General features: G+C 40.5%; 1 pseudogene; it reads left to right on the forward strand.

The window, feature by feature from the left end:
• The first annotated feature begins 314 nt into the window (after positions 1-314).
• LOC101611930 lies at positions 315-1,339 on the forward strand (annotated as a pseudogene).
• Positions 1,340-23,264: the final 21,925 nt, after the last annotated feature.

A 23,264-nucleotide genomic window follows, 5' to 3' on the forward strand; every position in this document is an offset into this window, starting at 1 on the left:
ATAGTACTTGGGGCCATCTCATAGGAGAATAATAGAATGGCCAATCAAAACATTGCTGGTGAGATGGTTAAGCAGTTTAGGCACTTGCCTATGAAGCCTAAGGACCTAGGTTCAATTCCCCAGTACCCACATAAGGCAGATGCACAAAGTGGTGTATGTGTCGGGAGTTTGCTTACAGTGACTGGAAGCCCTGGCACACCCATTCTCTCTCTCTTTCAACATCTGCCTCTTTCTTTCTCAAATAAATAAATAAAAATAAAAATATTTGTAAAAAGCTACTGAGGCCTGAATTTGACAGCTGGCCACTATACCGCATGCTTGTTACACCAGAGCAGAAAGCCCGTAAGGTGCTAAGGTATATTTGAAACAAGTGTGTGACTGAAGCTAAGTTAGAACTGTTTTCAGATGTTCCGGTGCTGCACCACACCTCTGGCGCTTCTGCGTTTCAGCCGCTGTAGCAGCCCTGACCCGGCCGACCTGCGAGGCGGGAGGCCAGCGCTGGGCCCTCTCCTTTCCTCTCCTTCCCTACAGGAGGCTGAGCGCCCAGGCGGGCTTGGAGGTGCTCTTCGCACCGGCCATCACCTGCCCGCAGGACGCGCTCGTCTGCTCCCTGCACTGGGAAGTGGTGACCAACGGCTACTGTAGCTTGGGCACCGGTGACCAGCCAGGCCCCAGCGATAAGAAGTCAGAACTCCTGCCAGCGGGGTGGAGCGGCAATAAAGACCTTTATGCCTTCTGGTATGAGTCTAAGCATGGAGCCAGGAAACTCCTCGTGAAAGCCATCCCTGTGGAGCAACACGATCATCAATGTGCTGGAATATGGCTCAAAACGAGTGGCAGACTTGACCCTGACCTTAGATGATTACATCAGTGCAGAAGACCTGAGTGACTTCCACAGGACCTACAAGAACAGCGAGGACCTGCGGTCTCGTATCTTGTCTGGAATCATCACAGGTGTTCATGAGCAGTGGGACAAGGCAGTCCCCATCGGGAGTGCCCACCTGCCACTGCCAGTGAGGAGGACCTGCTCCGAATCCCCCCACACTATCCACACACCAGCCTGCCTCCTCCTTGGAGTGAGCCCCGAGGCCCATTAGCTGTTGGGGGAGATGACATAGACCCCTTTGGATGTCTGAGAGGTGGCATGATTGTGGATCTCCTGAGATCCGGCTTCCCAAGAGCACTTACTGACCCATCCTCAGGCCTCCCCAACTGACTTCCTCCCGGTGCTGTGCCCCCAGGAGCTCGCTTTGACTTCTTTGGGTCCATTGAGACCAGCCCATCTGGACCTAATCGAGATCATCTCCCCCCAGCTGGCTACGATGACACATACCTGTGAAGGCTTCAAGAATGTAACATCCCAGCCTCCCCTCATCTCCAGGAGCTGCTGATGCCGCTGCTGGCCCCGTCAGCACCTGGGTGCTTGTAGGCTGGGGCAGAAGTCTCTGCCCATGTGTTTGCAGGCCAGCCGGGGCTGCCTCCCCAGCCCTGGTCAGAGCCGAGGCACCTGCTGCAGCTCTCCACCTGGCTGCGTGTAGGTAGGTCCCAGGAGAAATCCGTGTTTCTGTATCACCAGCTGCTCCCCACTTCCACAAGAGACTCGGGCAACATTCACCCTCCACCCGATGCCGTCCCGATCACAGCACTATAAGAACAGAACGCATTTTGGATGTTATTATTGAGAACCAAATGTCAATACAAAATTCATGTTGCCAGGCAAAACAAAAACACAACTTTTTTCATGGTTCAGCTCTCATGAAACGAGGAACAGTCAATTTGCACTTCCTGCTCCTTCGCATCACATAGAACATACAAAAGATGCTATAGCTCCTTTGCCTTCTGCTTCTAGGAAACGTGTGCAATGTAGAGTCCACTCTCTCTGTCTCATTCAGCTGCTTGTTTTATTTTTCTCTGTCCACTCACTCCATATTAGTCTCCTTTAATTTCACAAAACATTTGCTTCTTTGCTGCATGAAATCAGGTAATTTTAAAAAGGAAACTACCAGAATGTTTATGTCATACATATTGCTAGACATATCTGTTGTGTTAAAGGTTCCACCTAGTGAAATTTAGAAATTATCATCCATTTATTCAAAAGGGAATAGAAAAAGAAATTCTGCCCTGAAATTTTATATAGAAAGGTCACTGTCACATTTGTAGTCTATGAGTGGTCAATCTTGAGTCACAGCCCATGCAACATATTGTTTAAAAATTATGTAAGTAGAAAAAAACTGGTGGCTTCCGGTCAAGATGGCGACCGCCTACCTGCACTACAAACAACAAGGGAAAAAAAGGCAAGTATTCAAGGGAAATTAGGAACTTTCTGAAGAGGGAGGGCACAGATTGGGATAAAAGAGGGAAGCACACACCAACGCGACCCACGCCCCGCCACCCCGCCCGCCGCGAATAACTGCGTCGGGCGCGGCCCCGCGCCCAGCGGCCCGGCTCCCCGTGCACACCAAGCCCCACGCGCCCCGGCGGCCCAGCGCACCCCACAACCCCCGTGCCCCACACCCGCCGCACCCCCCACACCCCCCCAGCACGCCCCTCCCCCCCAGCACGCCCCACGCTCCCTATCCACACACGGCAGACGCGGCCCAAGCCAACCAAGGCTTCCCGCGCCCCGGGCACCCAGGCCTGCCCCGCGCGCCCAAGACCCCTGCGCCCCACCCTCCCGCGCGCCCCACCCCCCCCGCGCCTTCCGTGCTCTCTATCCACACACAGCAGGCACGCCCCAAGCGCCCCGCGCCCCGGGCGCCCAGGCGTGCCCTGCACCCCCCGCACCCCCCGCGCGCCCTGAGACCCACACGCCCCACACCCACGCGCCTCGAGCCCCCCCCCGCGCGCCCCGCCCCCGCCTCCCCCCCCAGCGCGCCCAACGCTCCCTACCCACACGCGACAGGGGCGCTCAAAGCCCCGCAGCGTCCAGCGCCTGGGCGCCCAGGTGTCCCCCGATCCCGCCGCGTGCCCCGAGACACCCCGCGCCCCACCCCCACGCTCCTCGAGCCCCCCCCGTGCACCCCACCCCCGCCGCGTGCCCAGACTGCCCCGCAGCGTCCCACAGCATCCAGCACTCCATCTTACCTCAGAGTGCTCCACGGCCCCTGCGCTACCCGCAACCCCCTGGACCCCCTCAGCACCCTCCCCCGCGCGATCCGCCCCCTCCCCCCCTGCGAGTCCAGAGCACCCCACGGTATCCCACAGCACCCCACGCTCCTAGCTGCCCCCCCTCCCCTCACGCCCTGCTGTTTTCACATCACTTGCCGCCGGTCAGTTTCTGCTGTGTCCTGATTCCGTACCCACATCATCTGCCTCTGCACTACAATTGCACGTGCAGTGGGCCCAGTCCCACAGCAAGAGCCACATAAGTCCACACTGAGTCACTAGTGCCAGCGCAGGTGCCATCCCCTACCTGTACATCGCCACCCATCCCCCACTCCCCTGAGGCGGAAGAGCACAGACTGTTTACAGACCCCAGTGTACCCATCCAGAATCTAGGCACCTTCAAGGCTTGCTACCTCAGTCCCTTTTCAAGCTCAAAGGCAGGTAGCTTAGGTGCATTACTGGGTGAGAATTCAGGCAACTTTGGTGCCCCTGTCAGGCTATAGGTAGGCGGCTTTGGCAAGAGTGAGCAAAAACCTAGGCTGCTTACAACTGCCCCAGGCTGCCTTGGATTTGCATTAAGCTAGATCCCAGGCTGCTCCACCCACCTACCTGCCCATACACTGACATGGGTAGACCACAGCGCAAAAGAAATAACACGAAAAATAAAATGGAAGAAAATCCAGACAGATCACCCAGTCCAACAAGGATCACAACAAACCAAAACATAGAAGAGTGTTTAGGATCAGAACATCAAGTGGAAGCAATGAACAATGCAACCCTGACCATAGTACTGCTAGATCTGACAGGAAAGCTACAAAGGATAGATAATCGTATGGATGCTACCATCACTAAGCTAGAGCAATATGATAAGACACTGGAAGGAATTCAAAGAGAGCTAAGAGAGTTGAGGGAGAATGAAAAAAAAGAGGACCTTAAAAATCAGCTGGCCACACTAAATGAAAACATAAAGAAATGCAAGGATGATTTCCAAGAATCAGCAAGAAAATCAGAAAATGAGACAAAAATGGAGCTAGACAAAGCGATGGAAGTGATACATAGGAAAGTAGTAGAAAATGCAAACTTAATTGAACAAGTCCAAAACTCACTAGAGGCTCTCAAGAATAGAGTCAGCGAAGTGGAAGATAGAAATTCTGATCTGGAAGACAGGATGGAAGAAACAGTTCGAGAGTCCAAAAATTTCAGTAAGTTCAAAAGTTCCTGTGAACAGAACATGAGAGAATTGTGGGATACACTTAAACGTCCTAATATCAGAATCATTGGAATACCAGAAGGAGAAGAATTTCAGACCAAAGGCATGGAGAACTTATTTAACACAATAATTGAAGAAAACTTCCCCAGTCTCTTAAAAGAAAGGCCCATCAAGATTCAAGAAGCAAACAGAACTCCTAACCGACTAGACCAAAGGAGAAACTCCCCAAGGCATATTATCATTAAGACTCTAAACATTGACACCAAGGAAAAAATCCTAAAAGCAGCTAGGGAAAAACAGCACACCACTTTCAAAGGAAACCCCATCAGAATTACTTCAGACTTCTCAATGGAAACCCTGAAAGCTAGAAGGGCCTGGAATGATACTCTCCAAATGCTAAGAAACTATGGCTTTCAACCTAAACTACTCTACCCAGCAAAAGTCTCCCTTATAATAGATGGTGAAAGGAAAACTTTCCATGATAAAACCCAGCTTTACAATTATATGAACACAAAACCAAACCTACAGAAAGTACTCCAGGAAATTCTCCACAGAGAGGAAACAAATAACCAAACACAAATGCCTACAAGAAGAAGATCACAGCAATCAAACCCAGAGTAGATACAAAAAAAAAAAAAAAAAAAAAATTCCATGGAAATGCCAACACACCTCTACCACCACAAAATGACAGGGATCAAATCAAATCTCACAGTCATCACCCTAAACATTAATGGCCTTAATTCACCCATCAAGAGACACAGGCTAACAGGGTGGATCAAAAAATTAGACCCCTCAATCTGCTGCCTTCAAGAAACCCACCTTACCACTAAAGACAGAAACCTCCTCAGGGTGAAAGGGTGGAAAACAATATTCCAAGCAAATGGGAATAAGAAACAAGCAGGTGTAGCTATATTAATATCAAATAAAATTGACTTCAAACCAAAAACAATCAAAAAAGACAAAGAAGGCTACTTCCTACTTGTAAAGGGAACAATCCATCAAGAGGATATTACAATCATAAATCTGTATGCACCAAACACAGGGGCACCGCAGTTCATAAAACAAAACCTACTTGACAATAAAACAGAAATAACCACCAACACCATCATAGCTGGGGACTTTAACACACCATTATCAGTAATAGACAGATCATCCAAACAGAAGCTCAACAGGGAAGTAAGAGAGCTCAACAAAACCATAGAGCACTTAGACCTAACAGACATCTACAGAACTTTCCACCCCAAATCCACAGACTACACATTCTTCTCAGCAGCCCATGGAACATTCTCTAAAATAGACCATATACTGGGTCACAAAGATAGCCTCCACATATTTAGGAAAATCGACATAATTCCCTGCATGATATCAGATCATAATGCTATATTCCTAGAAATCAACAACAAAAAAACCAACAAGAGCCCCAACGGCAACTGGAAACTGAATAGCACACTCTTAAACAATAAATAGATAGTGGATGAAATAAAAAATGAAATTGCAAAATTCCTGGAATTGAATGACAATGAGAACACATCATACCAAAACTTGTGGGACACAATGAAGGCAGTCCTCAGGGGAAAATTCATAGCACTCAATGCCTTCATAAAAAAGACAGAAAAATCCCAAATCAATAGCTTAACCATCCACCTAAAGGCATTGGAAAAACAAGAAAAATCCAACCCAAAGAGCTCCAGAAGGAAGGAAATAATTAAAATCAGAGCAGAAATTAATGAATTGGAAACCAAGGAAACAATTAAGGCAATTGACAAAACAAAGAGCTGGTTCTTTGAAAAAATAAACAAGATTGACAAACCTCTGGCCAATTTGATCAAGCAAAAAAAGGAGAGACTCCAAATTAACAAAATTCAAAATGAAAAAGGAGAGATTACAACAGACATCAGTGAAATCGGCAGAATCATCAGGACTTATTTCAAAAACCTCTACTCCACAAAACTGGAAAATGTGGAGGAGATGGATAAATTCCTGGATGCATATCATCTACCAAAGCTAAACTCAGAGCAGATCAGTCACCTCAATGAACCCATCACGCTCATGGAGATTGAAAAAGTAATAAAAAACCTCCCAAAAAAGAAGAGTCCAGGACCAGATGGATTCCCAGCCGAATTTTATCAAACCTTCATGGAAGAACTCAAACCAATCTTCCTAAAACTGTGCCACACAATTGAAGAACAGGGAAAACTACCCAACTCCTTCTATGAAGCTAGTATCACCCTAATCCCCAAACCAGGCAGAGACGCCACAAGAAAAGAAAACTATCGGCCTATTTCCCTAATGAACATAGACGCAAAGATCCTCAACAAAATTCTCGCAAACCGAATCCAACAACACATCAAAAGCATTATCCACCTTGACCAAGTGGGATTTATCCCAGGAACACAAGGGTGGTTCAACATACGAAAATCTGTCAATGTAATACACCACATAAACAAGTTTAAACATAAAAATCACATGATCATTTCGATAGATGCAGAGAAGGCCTTTGACAAGATACAACATCACTTCATGATCAAAACATTGGAGAGAATCGGCATGGCTGGTTCACATCTTAATATAATAAAGGCAATATACAAAGCTCCAAAGGCCCAAATAATTCTTAATGGAGAGAGACTGGAGGAATTCCCATTGAGATCAGGAACAAGACAGGGATGTCCTCTCTCACCTCTGCTTTTCAATATAGTTCTGGAAGCCCTAGCTCAAGCAATAAGACAGGAGAAGGAAATAAAAGGGATACAATTTGGAAAGGAAGAAGTTAAGTTAGCTCTATTCGCTGATGACATGATTGTATATGTAAGAGACCCGAGAGACTCCATCCCAAAACTCCTGAAAGTGATTAACTCCTATAGCAAAGTAGCAGGATACAAAATCAACGCACAAAAATCGGAAGCATTTCTGTATGCAAATGACAAAGACACAGAAAAAGAAATAAAGGACATAGTCCCATTTTCAATAGCAAAAGATAAAATAAAATACCTTGGAATAACGTTAACCAAGGAAGTAAAAGATCTTTACAACGAAAATATAAAAACTCTCAAAAAAGAAATTGAGGAGGACTTGAAACGATGGAAAGACCTCCCATGCTCCTGGATAGGCAGAATTAACATTGTGAAGATGACAATCCTACCAAAGGCAATATATAGATTTAACGCAATTCCAATTAAAATCCCTACAATGTTCTTCACAGACATAGAAAAAATGATCTCAAATTTCATATGGAAAGGCAGAAGGCCTCGCATATCCAAACATATCCTCAGCAAAAGAAATACCTCTGGTGGCATCACCATACCCGATATAAAGTTATACTACAAAGCCATAGTAATAAAAACAGCATGGTACTGGCATAAAAACAGGAGTATAGACCAATGGAATAGACTTGAGGACCCGGATTTTGGGCCAAGCAACTATAGCTACTTGATATTCGACAAAGGCCCAAACAATATAGACTGGAAAAAAGATAGCATCTTCAACAAATGGTGCTGGACAAACTGGATAACCACACGCAGGAAACTAAAACTTGATCCACACATTTCACCATGCACAACACTCAAATCCAAATGGATCAAAGACCTCAACATAAGACCAGAAACTCGAAAACTACTGGAAGAAAATTTATGAAGTACTTTCCATGATATAGGAATGGGAAAAGACTTCCTGAATAAAACCCCAGTGGCTCAAGTTCTTAAACAGTCACTCAACCATTGGGATCATATGAAGCTGAAGAGTTTCTTTACAGATAAGCATATAATAAACAAAGCCAATAGAATACCCACAGAGTGGGAGAAAATATTTGCAGGTTATCCAACTGATAGAGGCCTTATCTCTAGAATTTACAAAGAACTCAAAAGTCTAAACAATAAGAAGACAAATACCCCACTCACAAAATGGGGCACAGAGTTAAACAGGCAATTCACAGAGGAAGAGATACAAATGGCAAACACACACCTAAGAAAATGTTCATCATCCCTAATCATCAGAGAAATGCAAATTAAAACAACTATGAGATTCCACCTTACCCCAATAAGGATAGCCAACATCAAAAGGTCAAATGAAAATAAATGCTGGCAAGGATGTGGAGAAGCAGGGACACTCATTCACTGTTGTTGGGAATGCAGGATGGTACAACCACTTTGGAAAGCAATATGGAGACTCCTGAAAAAGCTGACTATAGAAATACCAACAGACCCAGTTATACCATTACTGGGCATGTACCCTAAAACCTTCAAACCAAAAGCCAGAGAGATTTGCTCAACCATGTTTGTAGCAGCTCAATTCGTAATAGCTAAAAGCTGGAATCAACCCAGATGTCCATCATTGGAAGAATGGATAACAAAGATGTGGTATATCTACACAATGGAATTCTATACAGCAGTAAGAAAAAACGACATAAAGAAATTTGAGGAAAAATGGTTGAACCTGGAACAGATCATTCTCAGCGAACTTACCCAATCACAGAAAAAAAATCGACACATAGTCTCACTCATCTGCAACACCTAACCTGAATTTGCCCGAGATGCCTTACATATCCAGCAAGCACGTCATGGACTAGACAATAAGATGGATGGGAGGGCGGGGAGGGAATCAAAGGGTGGAAAACAGTAATCCGGACCCAAACGGCAATGGTACCATAAAATTCTACTTCCTAAAAGACAGACCAAATGACTGAACCTTCACTAGTCCCTTACAGGAAACACCTGAACCACAAGACACTGGAGAGGGTAGGATCAAGACTGACCTAAATCTCCTACATCTTCCCTCCCTCCCTCTCCCCCTCTCCCCTCTATCTCTCTTCTCTCTAACTCTTGTATATTAGTTATCTTTTTCCTCAATTTCTTAGTGCACACTGACCTGTAACCCCCACTTCCAGCTTGGGCCTACAATCCACAATGAGCTTTTGATCAAAGAAACCTACAAGGTTTCCCAAAACAATGACAGACTTCTGTCAGAGTAATTGATGACCCACCAAAGGCCAGTGGTAAGACCCTATTGCTGAAGACTCCATACGCAGCTGACACGTAAAATGGAATGACATGGCTGGAAGCCAGGAGAGAGTCAGTCCCCAGACAGTCAGCGTGTCTAGTGCCAGAAGGTGCTACATAGGCGACTGGGGGAAGTGACCAAGATCTGTCCAAGCAACACATTGTTTAACCTAAGTAGCAACAACAAGTGCAATAGTGGTACACAGCCATGGTGAGGAATCAATTGCTCTTGATTTGGCTAACTGATCCACTCAGTGGTACTAGACCCTTAGCTGGAGCTGGGAAACAAGTCAGAACCATACCCAAACACAAGCCCACTCTACAATATCAAGCTACCATCAATCACGGGGTATAAGAGGGCCTACACCTATCAAACTGTCTATCAAAAAAGTAAGTGTTATCTCAATTTTCTGGGTGCTAACTCACTCTCCGTTGGAGAATCTGCTTCTCTTTTCCAGATAGATGCAGATCCTAAGAAGAGAGCTGCCCCAACATACCTCAGAAGGGGCCCAACTGAAACTAAGGACAACTGGCGAAATAAGCAAGGGTGATGTTTTCCTGTGAACTGGATACCAGCACAAAGGGGAAGGAGATCAATTCAGAGAAAAATCAACTCCTACCAAATCAGAGATCCAGAGCCTCAGAGGCCCCCAACACCTCAGCACTGAAGCAGACCAAAAATGAACCCAACATGGCTCAGGGAAATCTTGCGGAAGAGGGGGCGGAAAGAATGTCAGAGTTACATGTTGGGTCATGATTTTCAGAGACATTTATCATACTAATAACTGGGGGCTAACTCCACAATGCACGACCCATTTTCAATAATAAGGAGGGTCTAATGGGAGGGGGTAGATCACAGATGAGCCTAAATAATGGTACCAAACTGCCTGTATTCACTGAAATGAAAACTAATAAATTAAATTAAAAAAAAAAAATTATGTAAGTAATTTCTGCTTTATTTATTTCTAGAAGAAAATGTTAATGAATTTCTGAGTACATAGTCATGATTTAACATTTTTGAAAAAAATATTAGATTGCTAAAAGAAAATAAATGATAGAAATTTAGGGGGGTGCTTCTTTTATTGTTGCAAATTATTTCCCATGATAGAATATGGCTTATATGTAGGCCTACATTCCTTCTCTTCAGAATTCACATATAGTCTTCATAAGAGATTTAAATTTTTTTTTTTGTTCAATAAAATGAAACAAAGGAAAGATAAGGCTTATTTGTGCATTGTTAATCATCTTTGGAAATACAACATTTCAATCAATGTCTGCATGTATGTAGCTCTCTAATAATATCTATTTTCTTTTATAGTATTTACAGAGCTAGTCCATATTGGCTCTATAATGTAATATCATTTTATTTTCATTTGCCAAATTATAGTATTGCTATTTCATGTTTTACCTAACTGAAAAGACAAAGATTTGGACCACACCATCCACAATTGAAGCTTCCTCTTCCAAATATGCAGTGGGAAGGGAGGCAGTTAACTGACTGCTTAGTGCAGTCGTGGTATCAGTACTAAAGTCAGAGTCTCTTCCTGAACTTCAGATATACAACCAAGGACCAAAGCTCTAAAACTAGGTAAAAGAATGACAGTGGCCATATGCCAGGCTCCCCCGGTGGGTAGTGAGGAAGAGGGTGAATGTTGGATGACTCAGAACCTCTCCTAGTCACCAGAGAAAAACCACACTGAGTCGGGAGTCTTGTCAAAGCAGGAACTCACTTTATTGTTACACGCGGTTGCCTATATAATGTTGAGAATGAAGGCAGGGATTCTAGAATTGGTGGAATTGGTGGGAGGGAGGTAAGGGCCAATAGTCAGCTGTGACTATTGAAATGATAATTCCAACTCCTATGAGGAAGTAGCAGGCAAAAAACCATTAGGCATCTTGCTGAGTCCTAGCTGGCCAGAGACAGGTCACCAAACTTTAGCTAGGCTCAGGAAGTTCGACTAGGCCTCGCATCGGGCCTCTCAAGGCTCAATAGCCATATGTATTTTCTGAGTTAAGGAAAAGTAAGGCTTTTTTTGTCCCTATGGTGGTTTATAAAGCATTATTTTTAGAATAAAGCATGAATGCCAGCATTTTCATGTTAACACTAAGGACCTAAAGATTTGAAAACACATTTGTCATGGCACAACATTTAAAAAACAAAACAAAAAAAAAACTCATAGCTACAAGTATAAACATATAAAGCTAACACAACACACCTGTTCTGGAATGAATGCTCACCTCGTCACTGACTTTCTTATTTCTTTTCCTTTTTTTTTTGTTTTAGCTTTATTTATTTATTTGAGAATGAGAGCAAGAGAGAGGGAGAGAGGTAGAAAGGAAGAGAGAGAGAATGGGCACTCCAGGGCCTCCAGCCAGTGCAAACAAACTTCAGATGCATGCGCCCCCTTGTGCATCTGGCTATTGTGGGTCCTGGGAAATCGAGCCTCGAACCGGGGTCCTTAGGCTTTACAGGCAAGTGCTTAACCGCTGAGCCATCTCTCCAGCCCTGACTTTCTTATTTCATGCCTTAAAGTAGTAGAGATAGAAAAATGGTAAGCAGCCAATTTTTGGAGATTTAAAAATAAGGATGAGGGGCTGGAGAGATGGCTCAGCGGTTAAGCACTTGCCTATGAAGCTTGAGGACCTTAGTTCAAGGCTCGATTCCCCAGGACTCATGTTAGCCAGATGCACAAAGGGGCGCATGCGTCTGGAGTTTGTTTGCACTGGCTGGAGGCCCTGGAGCACCCACTCTCTCACCCTCTCTCTCTCTCTCTTTCTCTCTCTCTCTCTCTATCTGCCTTTCTCTCTGTGTCTGTCACTCTCAAATAAAAAAGTGAACAAAAAAAGTTTTAAAAAATAAGGATTTTTAAAAAATAAACAAAGAAGCAAAATGAAAGAAGTCTAAGAGATGTTGTACTTGAGCTAAGTAATGTTTGTCATTTTCTTCATATTAGCCCATAAATATTTAAATTTATTCCCATTTAATTTATGAATAACAGTTAAAAATGTCCTTTTCCAACCTTTTATGACAGGCTTCGTATTTCACAAAGGAAATTATTTATTGTGGGATTTACTTAGCGTCATGTAGTATTATGAAGGGTTTATATCTAAAGGTTTTTTTTCATTGACATATGTTTCCTTAAATATATGTGTGACTATATATTCCTTTCTCCTGGACTGATAATGTTTGGCTGAGATATCTACTCATAGCAATATGGACATTGCTTTGTAGGTGACTAGTCACTGTTTTATTTTGGAGATCAGGACTTCAAACAGGTTCTCTCTCTATAACCCACATTGGCCTAGAATTCACTATGTAGCACAGGCTGGCCTTAAACTTACAGTAGACATCCTGAATCAGTCTCCTGAGTGCAAGGATTAGAATCATGGACTACCATGCCAAGCTAGCTCAGCTGCCCTCTCATTGTTTTAAAATTTGCTATTGAGTTTTGAAAATGTGACCATAAATTAGTATGTATTGCTAGTTGTCCCATCAGGGTTAATAACTAGGGTTCTGGGCTTCACAGGTTTAGATGACCATATTCCTTTTCAGATTTGGGAAGTGTTGTCATTATTTTTTAAAACTTTCTATTCTCTTTTCCTGTTCCTCCAGCAACCCCAACACAGGTTGTTTTCTTTATCTGAAATTCTTGGGGCTAAAACATTTTCAGAATTCAGAGTTTCTGTATTTGTGAATATTTTCATGGTTTTACCAGTTGAGCATCTTGAATTCAAAAGGTCAAATCATGGTGAGAATCAAGTTGTATTTTATCAAGACCTGGGAATGTAGACCTGTATCTTAGGAAGCTGAGGCAGGAGCTTCACAAATGTAAGTCCTGGTGAGACCCAGTCTTGAAATAAGAGTAAAAGTCATAGTTGGAAATATACATAAATGGTAGAGTGCTTGACCAGCATGTTCAAGACCCTAGGTTCAATTCCCAGTATGCAAGCACACATGGAACATGGGTGCATGCAAGTGTGCATGCATGTACATGCATTAGCACATGTGTGTATGCACACACACACACACAAACATGTCATGAATTTCAGAGTATTCTAGACTGAAGCCTATAACACATACATTTGTTTTCCTGATAGTGTTTCATAAGTCCTATAGTTGTCTATTTGCTTTTCTAAATGTAGTTTCATTCATTTCCTTTTTGTTCCTCTGGGTAATTCTAAAGTGACTTGTCTTAAGCTTACCAATTCTTCTGCTTGAGTAGGCCTGTGAGTTTTTTTGATTTAGTCATTGTGTTCTTTGGCTTCAGAATTTCACCTTGGTTCTGTTAGTTGTTTCTATCGCTTTACTAGACTTTTGAACTTGCTGTTGTCTTGATATCATCTGGCTGTACCTGTCTGAGTGTCCTTAACATTATTGGGAATTATTCACCAAATACATCAGAGATCTGTACCTCTATAATTGGGTAATGATACTTTGTTTCTATGGTGGTATTGTACTTCCTTATTATTTTTTATCCTTAAAGTCTTGAATCAATAGCAATGTGGATTCACCTGGTAGGTGAGGTCGACCAGCAAGTTTACCTCCTACTAGCTTCCTCAGAAAGGCTTGGGGTGGTGATAGGTCAACCTAACACTTGGGTTCACAGTGTAAAGTTCAAAATCCAGAGCCCTGGGCCACAGGAAATGGTCTACTACCAGGGTTTACTGGAGTAGGCCTATTCCAGGGTCCTTGGTGATAATAATTGATATTACTACTTTGTCCACACACAGGTAGCATTTTCTATTAATATTTTCCCCTAGATTGGGGAAATGGGTGATTTAGGTAAGATAAAACTGCTGTTGGTACCTTCTTCAGTGTGTTAGTTCTTTGACTTACCCAGGTATTACAATCATTCACCTACATTTCTTAGCTACTGTGAGGATAATTTGTGCACAGGTGATGGTTCAAAGAGACATTCCTATAACAAGAACTGAACCACCTTGCTATGTCAGTCTGTTTCTTATTCTTTGTTTGAGATAGGGAGCTCTATTTTGTAGTCCAGGCTGGCCATGAACTCATAAACAAAATCTTACCTCAGATTCCTCTAGAGTGTTGGGATCATACATGTGAACCACTATGTCTGGTTATATTGTCATTATTCTTAATTAAAATTATACATTTAGTTAAAGCTGTCTTATTATCCTATTTCTTACTTCCTTCCCATATGTATTTTTACTATTATAAAGTCTTGACCTAGGATATGTTATACTTTATTTGAAATTTACAATATTCAAATAAATTTTATGATGATCTCTTTCAATGTTTTTTGACTTTAAGCATAATATTCACTTCCCACAAAAAATCTATAGTAATAACCATTTTATCCCTTGACAAAGCACTTTTATGTACCTTAATTTTGGTTTATAACATGCATTTGCCTGGATACTTGTGAGGTCAAACAATATTTCCCATGTTAGTAAATTGTATAAATTTCCATTTCTTGCCCATCCATACTTATAAATTACATACATAAATATGTATGATATTAACCAATCTTTATCTGTATATTTCTAAGTTCATATGCTAATAGTTTACTTATAAGTATTAATTTCATGCTTACAGATGAAGTATATATACTACATATTGATTATTTTATATTTAAGTGGTCTTGATATTCTCAAATAGCAGGGTTGTTTTTTCCTATTCATTCAGTTAGTTCTACCACTAGTAAATTGTGATATCTCATAACTTTTTTTGTATTTAAATATTTTTATTTATTCATTTGCAGGCACCGAGATATAGAGATAATAGAGACAGATAGAGAGTATACACGTGCACAGCCTCCAGCCACTGCAAACAAACTCCAGATGCATGTGCCACTTCCTGCATCTGGCTTTACATGGGCAATGGGGAATCAACCTAGATCATTAGTTTTGGCAGGCAAGCACCTTAACCACAAAGCCATCTCTCCAGCCCCAAAACAGTGCTTTCTGACTGATGGTTATGTAAGAGCATGAATAATAGACACATAGGTTCTAAGATGCACTAAAACTCTTTAAAAGGGTGTTTTCAGTAAGAAGTGCTTGAACTTTTTCTATCCCTTCAAGAGCATATAATTTCTGTCTGTGTAGAAAGCTGTCTTATGGGTGTTTTGTGGATAAAACCTGATCATGAAATGGGACATTTATACATTTGAAAAAAAAAGATTAAATGTGAATTTATATTTAAAAAGTTACCAAATTTTTGCCCTACTTGGGGAGATGGGGGGAACTGGATTTAGAAAAGGCTTTTTTTTTTTTTTTTTTTTTAGGTACTGTCTCTGTCCAGTCCAGGCTGACCTGGAATTCACTATGTAGTCTCAGGGTGGCCTTGAACTCATGGAGATCCACCTACCTCTGCCTCCTGAGTGCTGGGATTAAAGGCATGCACCACCATGCCCAGCTCTAACTTCTTTTTTAATAGAATATGTTTTATGCTGGTCTAACAATATAATTGACTCAAATGAATTATTTTTTAATTTATTTATGAGAGAGAGAGAAAGAAAGAATATGACATGCCAGAGATTCTAGACACTGCAAACAAATTCCAGATACCTGTGCTACCATGTGCATCTTGATTATATGAGTTCTGGGGAATTGACCTTGGTCCTTAGGCTTAGCAGGCAAGTGCCTTAAGCACTAAGCCATCTTTCCAGCCCCCAAAATATTAACTTCTAAAATCTAATCCAGAAGCAGGAAAACTGTTTCTAAGAGGCCAGAGAGCTAACTCCTGATACCACATCTCAGGAGTGGGTGTGCTGCCTTCAACAGCAGCCTGAGGAGAAAGAAAGAACTAAGGAGCTTTGTTTAAGCCATTAGTCAACCTGCTGCATCTGTTGTCACTACTGCTTTGATATTACTGTTGCTATGGCTTCATTCACATGCAAGCACTCATTGACACTTTAATAAAACAGTAAAAATCTAGTAATTCATGGACAAATATTACATTGTATGAACAAAGGTTAAGGAACTTTAAACTTTGGATACCCCTTAAACATGTGTAAAAGGAAGGGATTTAGGAATATGACCTGCTGGACTCTGATGATCCAGAATACCCACACACTCTGATCACCAAAGCAATCACATTAAGCCCACTTGTTGTCTTCAGCAGGTCTATGGGCCTTAGTTACTGACATCATTGTCTCCAACACTTTGGTCAGCACTCCATTAGCATGTATGTTTACTCTGAGCCAAGAGTCCAACCAAGCTTCTGAAGAAATGAGCATACAGCAAACCTTGTGACCAACCAGTGTCTCTGAATATTGCTTCTCAGTTTTGGTCATCTATGCTGTTCAGACCAAGGTACATAAAGGCAGAGGAAACATAGTCACATTGCTTCAAGTACATGGATTACACAGTTATATGATTAACTTTATGCAAGTTACAAGCAAAGAATTTAGCATCTCACAGCAATAATACCATAAAAGCTATTTCTAAGATCCTTAAGAAATATTTCTGGCTCTTTACCATAGTTCATTCCCATAGTTTGATCACACAGTTTGTGTAGAACAGAAAATACATTCCAAATAAAATAGAATTATTGAAAGAGATATTTATTCTTACTCCAAATTAAAATTTGACTACTAAAAAACCTACATAGTTTTTTATGAGAAAATTGCTGTGGTGTACCCTTTAATTGTTTTGGATGATGTTGTGGAAGAAAAAAATAAATGAGCAAGAGAAAGTTAATTACACTGACAATAGATATACTAGGCCCTGTACACTCACAAGCACAAAACACTTACTTGGAAATCATTTTTTATACATCTCACTGAATGTTGAAAGCAAGTTGCTTTACACAAACTAGATATTCAACTATCCTGACTGATTAGGTGCATGAAAATATGTTTGTAAAGACGACAGGCAAAGGGAAGGTTACCGTCATTGAAAGGGAGCTTTGTCAATTGTAGACAGAAAGTGCTTCTGCAACTATGGAACCTGATCCTAAAAAAAATGAGGATGGCAGAATAATGTTATTGTTTCTTTACTTCCCCCTGAAGGAGCTCAAGTTTTTGATATGCAGAGTGTGTATTCTCTACAAATGCTAGCAGGAAGTTCTTTCATTGCCAGTTGAGCTTTGCTGTGTGCAGTGAGGAGTATTTGGAGTAGATCCTACAGTAGAAGTCAGGAACCAGCCTGCCTCACTGACCCTTAGTCTTTCCTGTAGTCTCTGGCACATGAGTTTTGGAAGGGCTAACCTCCAGAAGCTTTATTGCATGCATTTTCACTAGGAGAATCATAAGGTTGTAAATAATATCTACAGTCCTTCTATAAAGCAAATGCACCAGTAAGCAAATGCACCAGTAGGCTAATGCTAGTCACTTTTGGTGATGAACTCTGTAATATTATCTGGTAGGTTTCTTCATCTAACATTTGCGACCCTTCCTTCCCCCTTATTACTATTTCTGTACATATTATGCTTTTAGAGTTTTTGCCTAACAGGATTGTTTGTACAGGACTCAGCTAAATGGATCTCTGAAAAGGCTTAAAAGATAAGCCATCAACAAATGCTCAATGTTACAGTTATACACGCAACATTTAATATTTATTTATTGTTATAGCTTTCTAATTTGAACATTTAGTTTGGAAATATAAAAAACTCAACTGTCAGATTTAAAACATGCGTATGCACTAACAGGAAGCAGGAGTACAGCATGATTTACTGAAAATAATATAACATAAACCCATTCTAAATTATTCATTATGTTATTGTATGGATAATGACAAATTGATGTCTTTTAAAAAGAAACTGTCACCTACTAAAAAGGTTGATAAAATTATGCCTCCAAATATTTATTTAAAAATACAAATCAGAGCAAGAAACAACATGGTGTATACTTCCACTGTGAATAAAATGCAAACATACAAACATAACATGTCTGCACACACCCACAGACTATTAAAGGTTTTCCAAATTTGTCTTTGAGGACATCTTAATGCTTCAAATTCTTTTATGGTGTTCACAGTGACTATTTGTATTCCAGGGATGAGACAGGTCATATCTTCACTACCAAGATATTCCATTGGGATCTTTGCAAAGGCTGTTTGTTTGGCCTAATATATTCTGCTTCATGTGAACTAAAGTCCCAGATAAATACCACATCTATTTTAAAAATTCTCCAAGGCTGATTGTCTAATTAGAGCATCACAGTTGTGGACAGTTGTAATGTTTCAGATGTACAGACAAAATTATCTTGGGCCAACTTTGATCTCCTTTAATAACCCTTTAGTGCCCACCTTCTGTATCTGACTTACCATCTTTTTGACTATCAGATAAAACCTTTGCAATGTATTAACTTAGCAGACTGGTAATTTCCACCAATCCCAAAGCTGATAATGTAATCAAACAGGATCTAAATCTATAACACACATTATACTGTTTTGCTATAACATACGTACTTGTTGATCCTACCAATGTATTTGATAAACACCTTGATTTATTTATTATTTATTTATTTATTTATTTATTTATTTCTCTTGTTTTGTGGCTATAAAATGTTTAAATAACTGCTTCCATATTGGAGTATTTATTTGAGGGAAACCTATTCCATTTTTCCAGCACCGTGATCAATTATATTTTACTCACTCAATTTGAGCTCTATTTTGCATTGACAGTTTTCTAGAACTGTTTTTTTTTTTTTTTCTATAGCCCTCATAATGTAGCTCTTCAGCAGGGTCTTTTTTAAAAAGGTATTTTTATTTTTATTTATTTATTTGAGAGAGAGAGAGAGAGAGAGAGAGAGAGAGAGATACAGATATAGGCAGATAGACACACACACACACACACACACACACAGAATGGGTGTTGGGCATGCCAGGGCCTCCAGCCACTGCAAACAAATTCCAGATATCTGTGCCCCCTTGTACATCTGGCTTATGCAGGTTCTGGAGAGTAGAGCTGGGGATTTTGGCTTTGCAGGCAAGCACCTTAACAGCTAAGCAATCTCTCCAGCCCCTCTTCTTTTTTTTTTTTTAAACATTTTTTATAATTTATTTACTTGTAAAGAAAGAGAGAGAGAGAGAGAGAGAGAGAGAGAGAGAGAGAGAGAGAGAAAGAGAGAGAGGGAGAGAATGAGTACATTAGGCCCTCTTGTCAGTGCAGATAAATACCAGATGCATGTGCCATTTTGTGAATTTGGCAAGCAAAGGACTAACACTGATCATCTCCCCACATCCCTAGCTGGATCTTTGTAACAACAACATCCCTACATCCAGTTATTCTTCTTTTTGTATTGCTTTGCATTTTACTTGCTGTTACCTGAAAGTATTGTTTTCTATTTAATCTTACTAATTTAACCATTTATTGATGATTCTTATTTTGGAAACAAAAAATTCTCTCTCTCTCTCTCTCTGTCTGTCTGTGTGTGTGAGTGTGTGTTATGAAAGAAAAAAAGAGGAAGACAGACAGAGTATGGGTAAATATGAATCCCTTTTTTAAAGAGTAGGAATAAGTGGAAATTTTGTCTCATTGATTACTAGATTTTCAAAGTGCAGAATAATGAGTGGCTTAAAAGCAATAAACCTTCAATCATTAATCATTCAACAAGAATATGATGCTGATGTTTTCATAAGAGAAGAAAATGCAAAAAATCTTGGATTTAAAGAACAACAAAAATGGCCACACTCTTTTTTTGTTTGGCCTAGAAGAAGTTAACAAAGCAAATGTTCATATATTCATTACTATAATTCAATACCCATAGTAACAGCTTAGGGATATCCTAAGACAAATTAAAAAATATATATATAGAGGCTTTTTGCCTCAACAATGATAAACTATATATAACTTTTGCTCTCCTCTCTCCCCACAGTTGATTTCTGCATACCAGCACAGGAGTAACTTTCAGACCATATGAGGTCTAGAAGAGTGTATATGAATGATTACAATAAAAATATACTAGAAAAACAAATATTCCCCCTTTACATAAGATTTGAGATAGTTTTGACACAAGACCAGTGTCCTCTGTTTCAACATAATTCTGACTCTACTTACTTAGAGATAGTGAACATCCTGTGAGTAAGTCCTCAGGCCCCAAGCTTAGCTCCAACTTCAAATGCTTCTTGAAAGCCTTAGCCCAAGACCTGCACTTTCAACCAGCTGCTTATAAGCCAGGTTTCCCATGACCTCTTCCTCAGGCTTCATTAATTTTGTAGTGTAGCTCACAGAACTTGGGAAAAAAAACTTTAATATTTTTGATTTTCAGAAATGATATTAGAAAGTATATAAATAAACAGATAAGTGGAAGAAATGCACGCACAGGCAATGTATATAATAAAATGATCATGGAACTTTCCTGCCCTCTGAAAATGCCAAAATCAATGAACCACCACATGTTCACTGCTTCACAACATACAAAACCCTGGTCAGATGTTGTCCCAGCTGTAAAAAGGTAACTGATGGAGAAAATTGTTACTTATAAATTGGTACCAAGCTGCTATAAGCACGACCATGTGGTTTTTAGTGTTTTGCAGCTGGTTTGCAGAAAAAGTATGAAAACACTTGGAACTTCATACTTGTGAAGCATTAAAATGCTGTCAGGACAGCTTGGTGAGTTATTTAGGCAAGATTTTGAAAGATCAAAATAGAGAGAAGTATGAATAGTATAGGGTCAGCTTATGAGGTTTCAAGGGGGAAAATAACTGCTGGGAACTGGGCTGTAAGCAGTTCGTGTGCTATTCTGACAAGGAAAGCTTGGTGTGTTTTGCTCTTGTCCTGAGAACTTGAGCAAGGTTGAATTTGTAAGCAATGGGCAGTGGTGTTTGGTAGAAAAATTATAAAACAGAAAGATGTAAAAAGTGACACATAAAGAAATCACAGCCCCAAGGAGAGATTGCAACTGCCCCAGCTGCAATTGTTGAACTGATGAACAGTATTGAGGAGGGGTCAGTTGTTCTGCATTGAAATAACAGGAAAGATGCCCTGATCAGGTGAGATCCAACCACTGCAGGTTCAAGGTGGGAGGAATGCTGATTATTTTGAAAGAAAAAGATGAAGGAAGAATGATGTTCTTCTTTTGCATGGTCAACTAGTAAAGGCTGATGTACCTGTGGTAATAGGTCAGGCTCCATCCTCAACTGACAAAGGAGCACATTGCCAATGTGATGCTGAGTTTGAAGGAGCAGGAGGCAGACAAAGGAATTGGAGAATCTGGTTCATATTCAGACTGTGGAGCTGGTGCAAGCAGGGGAGCTGAAGAACCTGATGGCTGCTTGGTTCATGGGGCTAGACACAGGACTCACATCTGGAGGGGGAAATTACTCAGACTTTTGGAACCTGGTGGAATTTATCATGAGTCCTGGATGCTAGACATGGAGGTGAAGATTTGATGTTTGCCCGTTTGTTTTTTTGATTTTCCATTGGTCCAATATTTCTTGGCCATGTCCCCATTTCTTATTTTTGGAATTAAAATGTTTATATTGTGCCATTATATCTTGGAGATATGTACCCTGTGTTTTCATTTTCCAAGAATTATGGTTAAGGGATTGTACTGAGTCTCAGATGAGACTTTGCATGTTTGAATAGTATAGGGAATCTTAAATACAATGGGCCTTTCAATGGTAAACTGAATTTGTTTTGCATTATGACATGGCCATAAGTATATGGGATATAGGGGTAGAATGCAATGGTTTGGATGTGGAATGCTCCCCATAGACTCATGTTTTTGAATACTTGGTTTCCAGTTGTTGGTACTGTTTGGGAAATTTGGACACCCTTTTGGAAGTAGAGCCTTGCTGGAGGAAGTGTGTCAATAAGAACAGGCGTAGGGGAGATATACCCAGTCATACTTTTCCACTGAACTTATTCGTTCTACTTCCTTACCACTAATGAGAATATGTGATGCACAGCTGTCTTCTCTAGCTATGCCCTCGTGATAAAAGTTATTCTTGAAACTGTAAACAAAAATAAGCCTTTTCCTTCCATAAGCTGCTTCTGGTCAAGTATCTTGTTCTAGAAATGAGAAAGTAGCTACTGCAGGGTAAGTTCAGCCTCTATCCTTCCTCCCATCTCTAGACATTGGTGATGAATGAAAATTTTCAAACTTTACTTTTTCACATGGATGTTTACTGTGGCAACCAGCTTTCATCCTGAAACTCTGCACTACCTAATAAAGAATTATTTTATTGGAAAAATTGTCTTCTTTATCCCTATGAAGTTCCAAATGAGTTAGAAGCTCTGTATCAAATGTGAGAAATAGTGAAAGCCTTAGATGTATCTAAGTCAAGGACCAAGATCAATGATCATATCCTATAACAAAACATTTTCAATTTCTCTTATATAAAATGATAATAAATTTATCTAATAATAAATACACACACACACACACACACACATATATATACACATATATGATGTCATACTATCACAATGAAATAAGGGTAATAAAAGAGTTGATGAAGTCTTAATTAATCATGTTTTAATGATTTTCAGTGTTTGACCTTGAGTCAAATCTAAGAAAAAAGATCTTAAAATGACAAGGAAGAAGATAGCTAGTTTTATAAAATGAGTAAATGTTGTCTTAAGTTGTAAAAATTACACATTGAAGAAAAGAAAGAAAATGGCAGTCTCTTTACCAACTGGTGCTAGAAAAACTGGATATTCACATATAGAATAATGAAAATAGATCCTTTTCTCTCATCCTGAAAAAAAACAATCCACTTAAAATGGATCAAAGACCTTAACATAAGACCTAAAGTTTTGAAATTGTTAGAGGAAAGGTTAGAGAAACTACATCAAGATTTAGGTATAGACAAAGACTTTCTAAATAGGACCCTAATTATTGATGAAATAAGGCCAACAATAAAAAAATGGATTTCATAAAAATTTAAATATACTGTACAGCAAAGCCAACAGCTAAGGAAGTGAAGACACAGTCTACAAAATATGAGAAAAATCTTTGCCAGCTATACATCACACAAAGGATTAATATCTAGATGATACATAAAACTTAAATAAACACTAAGCAAAAAGAAAATGACACAAT

The sequence above is a fragment of the Jaculus jaculus genome, chromosome 4 (genome assembly GCF_020740685.1).
Source record: "Jaculus jaculus isolate mJacJac1 chromosome 4, mJacJac1.mat.Y.cur, whole genome shotgun sequence".
NCBI classification, from domain to species: Eukaryota; Metazoa; Chordata; class Mammalia; order Rodentia; family Dipodidae; genus Jaculus; species Jaculus jaculus.